The 12249-nt window shown below is 43.7% G+C and overlaps 1 pseudogene; it reads left to right on the top strand.

The window, feature by feature from the left end:
- The window catches only part of LOC139391912 (elongator complex protein 2-like), a 37457-nt pseudogene that overhangs the window by 1559 nt on the left and 23649 nt on the right, over nt 1–12249 (top strand).

Raw genomic sequence — 12249 nt, 5'->3', positions numbered from 1 at the left:
CCGGTTGGAGATACCCCCCACCCCATATTAAAAATGCAATTTGTGCATGAAGTGTCCCGCACGTCATCTCTCCTCCCTTTCACATGCCTGTTCTCTGTTTGATGCTTTGTCCCCCTGCCCTTCCACCCCTTCACTCAATCTGTCTGTGTTATAATGCAGCCTGGCTTCAGCAGCAAGTGTTCCCATACTGGCCTGCTGTGGCGAGATTGCAGAACACAAGTGCAGTGCAATGGACAGGTGAGCGAAATCAAATAGCTGGCATTGGCCAACAAATTAATGGACAGTAATGTAAAAATCAATAAATCGAGTATGTTGTATTCATATTCATAAACATATTAATTTACATTGATGCTGGCCTTTTCTCCCAAGTGTCTCTGACAGTTCATGAAAGTCTTCTCCTTGCAAGGGTATGAGGATTGGATCTGTGGTGTAGAGTGGGTGTATTTAGGTGAGGACCACACCAGTGTTTAGCGATCTGTTTCCTCATTGCCTTATTTTACATTTACATTTTAGTCAAAAATCTGTCTAATAATCAGAGATGTTATGACAAAATATGTGGAAGTATTTCTGGTATATGTGTATTCAGCTGCCTACTTGAGGTGTGCAACCCACTCCAGATGTACTCCAGCAGGAGTACAGCAGGAGTTCAGGCCTACATCACAAATGGCACCCTAAGGGCTTAATATAGTGCACTAATTTTGACTAGAACCCCATGGGTCCTGGTCCAAAGTGGCGCACTATAATAAGGAATGGTATGCAATTTGGGTTTCAGCCCAGGGTTAGTAAAAGCTATTTCATCTCCTTCACCAGCCCTCTCCACTGGACTCATCCCACTCAGTCAATGAACTACTCCAAGCTGGGCGGCCATTAGAGGTGGAGAGATGTGTGTCCCAAATGGCACCCTATTTCCTTCATAGTGCACTACTTTTGACCAGAGGCCTATGGGATGCAGTTAGAGATTAATTTATATGTACCAGCCCCATAGGCTTTGCAAAAGTCCTCTCTCTCCAGTCTCTCTCTACTATAAAACAACATTAAAATCCATCCTTTTATGACTGGGGCATTTGTTTAATTTGATTTGCATTTGCAAACTGAAGTCTTTCTATAATGCATGAAATGGGTGCAGCAGGGCCTAGTCAATGCTTTCGTTCCACCCCTCTCTCTCAGATATATTGTATCCTTCAAGCAGCATGGCTCCGCAGCCCTGTCTTTGAGTTCAGCTGGGGTCTTTTTAATTCCAACTTTTGGAAGACACGGTTCAACCAAGGTTCTGACACTCTGTGGTCACTGAAGATTCCCTCTTGTTGCAGGAATAGGGGTGTTAACCCTGGTGTCCTGGCAAGTCCCAACCTGGCCCCCTTATACTACCATGGCCACCTAATCACCCCCTTCCTTTCAACCCCCTCCTCTCCCTGTTACTCTTCCCCAGATGGCCTTAGTTTTAAGAAGTTGTGTGTTCTCTTCTCAGCCATCTTATCTAGAGTGAATCTGAAATGGCACCTTATTCCCTCTGTAGTGAACTCCTTTTGATCAGAGCCCAAATGTGATGCACTAGGCCTATATAGGGAATATATACAATTAAAGTGATCATACAGTGATCATACACTGTTTACCAGGGGGCAAGGCTACCGACGTTAAGGCTAATCTGAAGATGGTGCTGGCTAAAGCTAAAACTGGCGAGTGTAGAGAGTATAGAGATATTGTTATCCACGTCGGCACCAATGATGTTAGGATGAAACAGTCAGAGGTCACCAAGCGTAACATAGCTTCAGCGTGTAAATCAGCTAGAAAGATGTGTCGGCATTGAGTAATTGTCTCTGGCCCCCTCCCAGTTAGGGGGAGATCTACAGCAGAGTCTCACAACTCAATCGCTGGTTGAAAACTGTTTTCCGCCCCTCCCAAAAGATAGAATTTGTAGATAATTGGCCCTCTTTCTGGGACTCACCCACAAACAGGACCAAGCCTGGCCTGTTGAGGAGTGACGGACTCCATCCTAGCTGAAGGGGTGCTCTCGTCTTATCTACGAACATAGACAGGGCTCTAACTCCCCTAGCTCCACAATGAAATAAGGTGCAGGCCAGGCAGCAGGCTGTTAGCTTAGTGGAGTCTGCCACTAGCACAGTCAGTGTAGTCAGCTCAGCTATCCCCATTGAGACCGTGTCTGTGCCTCAACCTAGGTTGGGCAAAACTAAACATGGCGGTGTTCGCCTCAGCAATCTAACTAGAATAAAGACCTCCTCCATTCCTGCCATTATTGAAAGAGATCGTGATACCTCACATCTCAAAATAGGGCTACTTAATGTTAGATCCCTCACTTCAAAGGCAGTTATAGTCAATGAGCTAATCTGATCATAATATTGACTGAAACATGGTTTAAACCTGACTAATTTACTGTGTTAAATGAGGCCTCACCTCCTGGCTACACTAGTGACCATATCCCCCGTGCATCCCGCAAAGGCGGAGGTGTTGCTAACATTTACGATAACAAATTTAAATTTACAAAAAAAAAAACAGACGTTTTTGTCTTTTGAGCTTCTAGTCATGAAACCTATGCAGCCTACTCAATCACTTTTTATAGCTACTGTTTACAGGCCTCCTGGGCCATATACAGCGTTCCTCACTGAGTTACCTGAATTCCTATCGGACCTTGTAGTCATAGCAGATAATATTCTAGTCTTTGGTGACTTTAATATTCACATGGAAAAGTCCACAGACCCACTCCAAAAGACTTTCGGAACCATCATTGACTCAGTGGGTTTTGTCCAACATGTCTCTGGACCTACTCACTGCCACAGTCATACTCTGGACCTAGTTTTGTCCATTGGAATAAATGTTGTGGATCTTAATGTTTTTCCTCATAATCCTGGACCATCGGACAACCATTTTATTACGTTTGCAATCGGAACAAATAATCTGCTCAGACCCCAAACAAGGAGCATCAAACGTCATGCTATAAATTCTCAGACAACCCAAAGATTTCTTGATCAAATCAAATGTATTTATATAGCCATTTTTACATCCGCTGATATGTTGATGCCCTTTCAGACTCCCTCTGCTTACCCAAAGACGTCAGAGGACAAAAATCAGTTAATCACCTAACTGAGGAACTCAATTTAACCTTGCGCAATACCCTAGATGCAGTTGCACCCCTAAAAACTAAAAAGATTTGTCATAAGAAACTAGCTCCCTGGTATACAGAAAATACCCGAGCTTTGAAGCAAGCTTCCAGAAAATTGGAACGGAAATGGCGCCGCACCAAACTGGAAGTCTTCCGACTAGCTTGGAAAGACAGTACCGTGCAATATCGAAGAGCCCTCACTGCTGCTCGATCGTCCTATTTTTCCAACTTAATTGAGGAAAATAAGAACAATCTGAAATGTATTTTTGATACTGTCACAAAGCTAACTAAAAAGCAGCATTCCCCAAGAGAGGATGGCTTTCACTTCAGCAGTATTAAATTAATGAATTTCTTTGAGGAAAAGATCATGATCATTAGAAAGCAAATTAAGGACTTGTCTTTAAATCTGCGTATTCCTCCAAAGCTCAGTTGTCCTGAGTCTGCACAACTCTACCAGGACCTAGGATCAAGGTAGACACTCAAGTGTTTTAGTACTATATCTCTTGACACAATGATGAAAATAATCATGGCCTCTAAACCTTCAAGCTGCATACTAGACCCTATTCCAACTAAACTACTGAAAGAGCTGCTTCCTGTGCTTGGCCCTCCTATGTTGAACATAATAAATGGCTCTCTATCCACTGGATGTGTACCAAACTCACTAAAAGTGGCAGTAATAAAATATTTTTTTTAACTATCGGCCTATATCGAATCTTCCATTCCTCTCAACAATTTTAGAAAAGCTGTTGCGCAGCAACTCACTGCCTTCCTGAAGACAAACAATGTATATGAAATGCTTCAGTCTGGTTTTAGACCCCATCATAGCACTGAGACTGCACTTGTGAAGGTGGTAAATTACCTTTTAATGGCGTCAGACCGAGGCTCTGCATCTGTCCTCGTGCTCCTAGACCTTAGTGCTGCTTTTGATACCATCGATCACCACATTCTTTTGGAGAGATTGGAAACCCAAATTGGTCTACACGGACAAGATCTGGCCTGGTTTAGATCTTATCTGTCGGAAAGATATCAGTTTGTCTCTGTGAATGGTTTGTCGTCTGACAAATCAATTGTAAATTTCGGTGTTCCTCAAGGTTCCGTTTTAGGACCACCATTGTTTTCACTATATATTTTACCTCTTGGGTATGTCATTCGAAAACATAATGTTAACTTTCACTGCTATGTGGATGACACACAGCTGTACATTTCAATGAAACATGGTGAAGCCCCAAAATTGCCCTTGCTAGAAGCCTGTGTTTCAGACATAAGGAAGTGGATGGCTGCAAACTTTCTACTTTTAAACTCGGACAAAACAAAGAGATCTTCTGTTGAATCTGACAATTCATCTTGATGGTTGTACAGTCCCTCAAATAAAACTGTGAAGGACCTCGGCGTTACTCTGGACCCTGATCTCTCTCATTTGACGAACATATCAAGACTGTTTCAAGGACAGCTTTTTTTCATCTACGTAACATTGCAAAAATCAGAAACTTCCTGTCCAAAAATGATGCACAAAAATTAATCCATGCTTTTGGTTAGACTACTGCAATGCTCTACTTTCCGGGTACTCGGATAAAGCACTAAATAAACTTCAGTTAGTGCTAAATACGGCTGCTAGAATCCTGACTAGAACCAAAAAAAATTGATCATATTACTTCATTGCTAGCCTCCCTACACTGGCTTCCTGTCAAGGCAAGGGCTGATTTCAAGGTTTTACTGCTAACCTACAAAGCATTACATGGGCTTGCTCCTACCTATCTTTCCGATTTGGTCCTGCCGTACATACCTACATGTACGCTACGGTCACAAGACGTAGGCCTCCTAATTGTCCCTAGAATTTCTAAGCAAACAGCTGGAGGCATGGCGTTCTCCTATAGAGCTCCATTTTTATGGAATGTTCTGCCTACCCATTTGAGAGACGCAGACTCGGTCTCAACCTTAAAGTCTTTACTGAAGAATCATCTCTTCAGTGGGTCATATGATTGAGTGTAGTCTGGCCCAGGAGTGTGAAGTTGAACGGAAAGGCTCTGGAGCAACGAACCGCCCTTGCTGTCTCTGCCTGGCCGGTTCCCCGCTCTCCCCACTGCGATTCTCTGCCTCTAACCCTATTACAGGGGCTGAGTCACTGGCTTACTGGTGCTCTTCCATGCAGTCCCTAGGAGGGGTGCGTCACTGACGTGGTCTTCCTGTCTGGGTTGGCTCCCCCCCTTGGGTTGTGCCGTGGCGGAGATCTTTGTGGGTTATACTCGGCCTTGTCTCAGGATGGTAAGTTGGTGGTGGAAGATATCCCTCTAGTGGTGTGGGGGCTGTGCTTTGGCAAAGTGGGTGGGGTTATATCCTGCCTGTTTTGCCCTGTCCGGGGGTATCGTCGGACGGGGCCACAGTTTCTCCCGACCCCTCCTGTCTCAGCCTCCAGTGTTTATGCTGCAGTAGTTTGTGTCGGGTGGCTTGGGTCAGTCTGTTATATCTGGAGTACTTCTCCTGTCTTATCCGGTGTCCTGTGTGAATTTATGTATGCTCTCTCTAATTCTCTCTTTCTTTCTCTCTTGGAGGACCTGAGCCCTAGAACCATGCCTCAGGACTACATGGCATGATGACTCCTTGCTGTCCCCAGTCCACCTGGCCATGCTGCTGCTCCAGTTTCAACTGTTCTGCCTGCGGCTATGGAACCTTGACCTGTTCACCGGACGTGCTACCTGTCCCAGACCTGCTGTGAACTACTGTGATTATTATTATTTGACCATGCTGGTCATTTATGAACATTTGAACATCTTGATCATGTTCTGTTATAATCTCCAACCGGCACAGCCAGAAGAGGACTGGCCATCCCTCATAGCCTGGTTCCTCTCCAGGTTTCTTCCTAGGTTTTGGCCTTTCTAGGGAGTTTTTCCTATCCACCGTGCTTCTACACCTGCATTGCTTGCTGTTTGGGGTTTTAGGCTGGGTTCCTGTACATCACTTTGATATATCAGCTGATGTAAGAAGGGATATATAAATACATTTCATTTCATTTGAAAGGGATAGTTCACTCAAATATTTTTTGTATTTTGTTCATTAGTCCACCCACAAAATTGTGCATGTCAGCAATCAAGTTTACAAGATAGAGCACTTTGAGTACAGTGCAAAAGCTGTAGTGATGATGATGCAGTTTGAATTGAGTGAACGATCCCTTTAAATGAAAAATATATACGAAATAAACAAACTCATTTCTACCTCCATGCTGTACAGAGGGGGATCTGTTACTGGCCAGCTGTGCTCAGGATTGTCTGATCCATGTGTGGATGCTGGTTGCCAAATCTGGGACCGAGGGAAACACGCAGGATGAACACACCATTAGGATGACTGAGGACGTCTTTAAACTGACAGACACCGGTGAGTAGACATTTGTTATCAGGCTTCATTAGAACATTTCTGTTTAATTAAATGAATGATGAAATAAAAACATCAGGTTTTTGTGGAATTCATAGGACAATAGGACAATGAATCTGTTAACAAGATCTGCGTTACTGTATTAATAAACAGTCACGTGATCATTAATGTTAATGTCATCATTGCCAAATTCATTGGATTTATGTTTTATTTTAATCGGGAATGTGGATTGTTCAATCCCTGGCAATAACCGTATAATTCTAAAAATGTAGTTGACTGACTAAGTTATCACACATATGTGGATGGAGTTTGTGATTGTACAATCACACCATTTTACTAAAGATTAATGTACACTATATATACAAAAGTATGTGGACACCTCTTCAAATTAGTGGATTGGGCTATTTCAGCCACACCGTTGCTGACAGGTGTAAAAAAAAGAACACACAGCCATGCAATCTCCATAGAAAAACACTGGCAGTAGAATGGCCTTACTGAAGAGCTCAGTGACTGTCAACGTGGGACCGTCATAGAATGCCACCTTTTCAACAAGTCAGTTTGTCAAATTTCTGCCCTGCTACAGCTGCCCCGGTCAACTGTAAGTGCTATTATTGTGAAGTGAAAACGTCTAGGAGGAACAACGGCTCAACCGCGAAGTGGTAGGCCACATAAGCTCACAGAACGGGACCGCCAAGTGCTGAAGCGAGTAACACGCAAAAATGTCTGTCCTCGTTTGCAACACTACAGAGTTTCAAACTGCCTCTGGAAGCAACGTCAGCACAAGAACTGTGCATGGCCAAGCAACCGCACAAACAAGCATAAGATCACCAGGCGCAATGCCAAGTGTTGGCTGGAGGGGTGTAAAGCCCGCTGCCATTGAACTCTGGAGCAGTGGAAACGCATTCTCTGGAGTGATTAATCACACTTCACCATCTGCCAGTCCCATGGACTAATATGGATTTGGGAGATGTCAGGAGAACGCTACCTGTCTCAATGCCTAGTTCCAACTGTAAAGTTTGGTGTTGAAGGAATAATGGTCTGGGGCTGTTTTTCATGGTTCGGGCTAGGCCCCTTAGTTCCAGGGAAGGGAAATCTTAACGCTACAGCATACAATGACATTCTAGAAGATTCTGTGCTTCCAACTTTGTGGCAACAATCTGGGGAAGACCCTTTCCTGTTTAATCATGCCCAAAGCGAGGTTCATACAGAAATGGTTTGTCGAGATCGGTGTGGAAGAACTTGACTGGCTTGCACAGAACCCTGACCTCAACCCAATCAAACACATTTGGGATGAATTAGAATGCCAACATCAATGCAAAACCTCACTAATGCTCTTGTGGCTGAATGGAAGCATGTCCCCGCACTTCCTTCCATCAGCAAGGGCATTGAAGATGAAACGTGGCTGGGTCTTTCAGCATGACAGTGATCCCAAACACACCGCCCGGGCAACGAAGGAGTGGCTTCGTAAGAAGCATTTCAAGGTCCTGGAGTGGCCTAGCCAGTCTCCAGATCTCAACCCCATAGAAAATCTTTGGAGGGAGTTGAAAGTCCGTGTTGCCCAGCAACAGCCCCAAAACATCACTGCTCTAGAGGAGATCTGCATGGAAGAATGGGCCAAAATACCAGCAGCAGTGTGTGAAAACCTTGTGAAGACTTACAGAAAACGTTTGACCTCTGTCATTGCCAACAAAGGGTATATAACAAAGTATTGAGATTAACTTTTGTTATTGACCAAATACTTATTTTCCACCATAATTTGCAAATAAATTCATAAAAAATCCTACAATGTGATTTTCTGAATTTTTCTTCTCATTTTGACTGTCATAGTTGAAGTGTACCTATGATGAAAATTACAGGCCTCTCTCATATTTTTAAGTGGGAAAACTTGCACAATTGGTGGCTGACTAAATACTTTTTTGCTCCACTGTATGTTGTCTCCTTGCCCCAGATGCCTCCTCAGTGTTTGCAGTGACGCTAGAGTCAGTCCTGGCCTGACATGAGAACAATGTCTATGGAGTCCACTGGCACACCCTTGTCATAAAAGGCAAGGGTGTACTGTACTGTCAACCTATACACCATTCAGTCCCCAGATCAGACTTTTATTTTTTCACTGTGATGTGGTGGTGCCATTACCACTCAATGATTCCATGGTGTTGGAGGGAGTGACTTGTTTGATGGGCCTACCATACACCCATGAAATCAGAAAGGGTGACCCCTAAACTCTTTTATTAGTTCACATCACTCACTGTCTGTCTACCTGCTGCAGTTCTGTCATGTTTTTTTTACCCATACAACCTGCATATGCTGTATTGTGGTTCCAGGGGGTTTCCCCTAGGTACAAGTCTAGGATCCACTTTCCCTGCCCCAATCCTAAACTTAATCATTAGTGGGGGAAATGCACAAACAGACCCCAGATCAGCTTCTAGGGGAAATTCCCCCTATAGGATGCGACCAGCATCAGTCTCTGAGCCTGCTCTCTGTGTCCATTAACATGACCATGATCTTGTGGGCTCCAGAGGAGGGCTAGGAGTGTGGGTGGAGCAGGTCAGTGTCAACGGGAGGCTTTGAGCTGTGTCCCAAATGGCACTATTCCCTATATAGTGCACTACTTTGGCCTCTGGTTTTAAGTAGTGCACTCTATAGGGAATAGAGTGCTGTTTGGGACACAACCATCTTTCCATTCACAGCTTTGTCGTTTTTCAAATCCTACACTGTTAAAGGTCAACACCCCTGTCTCTGTCTCTTGCTGTCTGTCTCTCTGTCTCATCTGTCTTCAGCAGCTGATGTGATGAAATGAAATGTTGAAATGTCATCAAGGCCCCGCTCACTTTTCTCTCTGTCCGTCTCTCTCTCTCGTCATCATGCCCCCGTTGTGTTTCAATAGTGTGCCTGGATACAGAAAACAAGTAGTATTGTGTCATACCTGTGGTATATTGTCTGTTATCCAGGACCCAAACTACCCGGTTTATAATTTGATTATGTCACTGATGTGGTGTTGGATTGTAGAAATGGCATTGTTAGAGGCTGATGCCATTAGCCGACAGTTCTACACTGTAGGTTGGGTTTGTATGGGTTTGTTTTCTCCCTGTCTCTTTGCCATCAGTCACAAGCCAGAGAGAGCCAACAGGGGAAGAAGGGATAACGAAAGACATACCCCCCCCCCCCCCCCGAACCCCTCTCTTGGAGTGCAGAACATCTGCTGTTTTCATCAGTGCTGTGCTAAATTTAAGACAAGTGTGGAAGTTGTAAATTCCTCCCCATCTGCCCTGAGTTTCAGGAGTGACAGGTGTATTCTGGTAGAGACCTTAGATAACCTTCCCCAGTAACAGCAACACTGTCCACCCCACGGTCACTGTTATGGAGCTCTCCAACTCCTAAAAAACAGAAATGAGTTCTCTCTGGTTCGTTCAGCTATTCCTGTGGGGAAAGAATAGGGTTTTTGGATATATGCTGAAAATAAGGTCAGAGGTTAACACAGGCTTAGGAGATCTTATGTTTTGTTTTATGATATAATATCAGTCAGTTAACATGACCTTTAGCAATTATGAAACTTTTATGTGCTTTGTGCTTTTTTAAATGACATAAATATAAAAAAAATCACAAAAAGTGATGTTAGCTGTTGAAGATTATCTCATAGACCAAAATGTATAAGATCTCCTAAGCCTGTGCTTACCACAGACAGATTTTCAGCTTTCTCCAAAAACCCTACAAAAACTCCATTCATTTCCCCATAGGCTTTTTCCAGCGAACCATGGCGCTGGACGTGCCTACAAAAAGACAGCATTACTATTTCTCTCTTTTTTTCATTTTGTTTGACGAAGCAAATACGGGTAGCTTGGGGGGGCGCTAGAGAGTGTGCTATGGAATATATGTGTTTTGTTAGAGCGCCGCTCAATTTTTAAATGATTTCATATTTATCTTAATCTCTCACAACCTATAACTTCAAACATTGTCTGACAATATGACAAAAGGAAAAGGCATCAGAAAAGGGGGCGCTAAACAAGATAATTTGGATGAGACAGAAAACAAACCAATGTCAACATTGCCAACCCACGAGCTCCCCACAGAACCTACTCCAAGTGACCGACTGGCCGCTATAAACTCACTAAGAGGAAAGGTGGACACATGGTTGGCTGTTATCTCAAAGAGTATTAGGACTTTGTCTGAAACTGTGAAGGCAACCAAGGGCAGGGTGCATGAGGTTGAGCAGACAACAGTTCATCACGAGGCCAGGCTACAGGACATTGAGGAACAGTGCACAACAAAACACTGAAAGTCCGACAGGAAATGCTTGAATCGCATTCAAGACGCCCGAACATCTGAATATTTGGGATCCAGGAGGACACTGAGAAAGGGAAACCAACTGAATTTGTCTCGGAGCTGATACCGGCACTGCTGGGGAGTGAACACTTCAAAACTCCCATCCTGATCAACCGTGCACACAGATCACAGGCAATGAAGCCAGCCAAGGCCATTCATCGCACGGCTGCACTATCCCCAGACCAGGGATCTCATCCTCAAGCTGGCTAGTCAAAGGTTCCCCTTTACTACAACAGAGCTAGAGTGTCTTTCTACCCAGATCTTACTTTGGAGGAACCAACGGAAAGATACAAGTTGCAGGGCAAAATGCACGGCGGCCAACATCCTATATGGATTCCTCTTTCCAGCTCAGTTTAAGGTGACAGTCGACAGATCAACTGTACGTTTGACAACCCAAAAGAGGCCGAACTGTTCTTGTCAAGCAAGCTCCCTGGCTGAGGATACTGAACTGCTGTGTTAGCCGGCTAAGTGGCCAAATACAGGCCAGGAATGTGTTTTGAATTTTCTGCCAATGTCTTTTCGATCAGAAATGGGGACTTATAATGATGGGTGAGATGTTAGGCTAAACAATGCTACATAAGCAATATCATGTTTTAGTCCCACTCACCCCCTAACGTGAGAGTTATGTGTTATTTAATCTTTGTTTATATGCAGAGCATCTATAGGTGCTGAGTTTAAGTGTTATGTCTAGGCACCCTAAGGTTTGTGTGTTAGTTCAGGAGTGCTTCATTTGGGGAAGTCACTCAGTAATGAGACGGGAAGGGGGATGGTGTCTGTTTTATGTTCACTGTTAGTACAGGCGGCACGAAAAGTTCCCGCACGGCGGGACGTTTTTCTTTTGGGTTTTATATGACAGAAACAATTTGCTAAGAAATGCCACATAGTGACCGAGCACAGAGTAGACCTGGTGGATTAAAGATAGTCAGTTGGAACTGCAATGGCTTAGGTCATGTTGTGAAAAGAGCCAAGGTTTTTTCTCATCTTAAATCACTGGCCACTGACATAGTGCTTCTTCAAGAAACTCATATTAAACGCTCGGCTTAGGCCAAACTACGAGTCGGCTGGATCGATCAGATATACCAGTATAATTTTGATGCGAGAGGGAGAAGAATCCTGATAAGGAAAAACATTCCTTGTATTTACTCATCCTCGATTTCAGATCCTAATGGTCGGTATATTATTGTGGCTGGTACACTGAATTCGATACCAATAACCTTGGTCAATTTATATGGACCCAACTTCGATGATCCAAACTTTTTTCAAAGCGTATTTAAAACCATACCAAATATGTTGGATACAAGTGTTATTGTTGGAGGCGACTAGATCCTCTTTTAGATTAACAGCTATCAATGTCACTCCAACAATCAAATGCCAGTGTCTGTCTAAATATATTGATGACAAACCTTAACATTGTCTATATTTGGAAGCTAACAGATAGGGATTAT

This window comes from Oncorhynchus clarkii, chromosome 32, assembly GCF_045791955.1.
Source record: "Oncorhynchus clarkii lewisi isolate Uvic-CL-2024 chromosome 32, UVic_Ocla_1.0, whole genome shotgun sequence".
NCBI lineage: Eukaryota > Metazoa > Chordata > Actinopteri > Salmoniformes > Salmonidae > Oncorhynchus > Oncorhynchus clarkii.
Note: the sequence above shows the minus strand (reverse complement) of the source record. Positions and strands in the feature narration are given on the sequence as shown.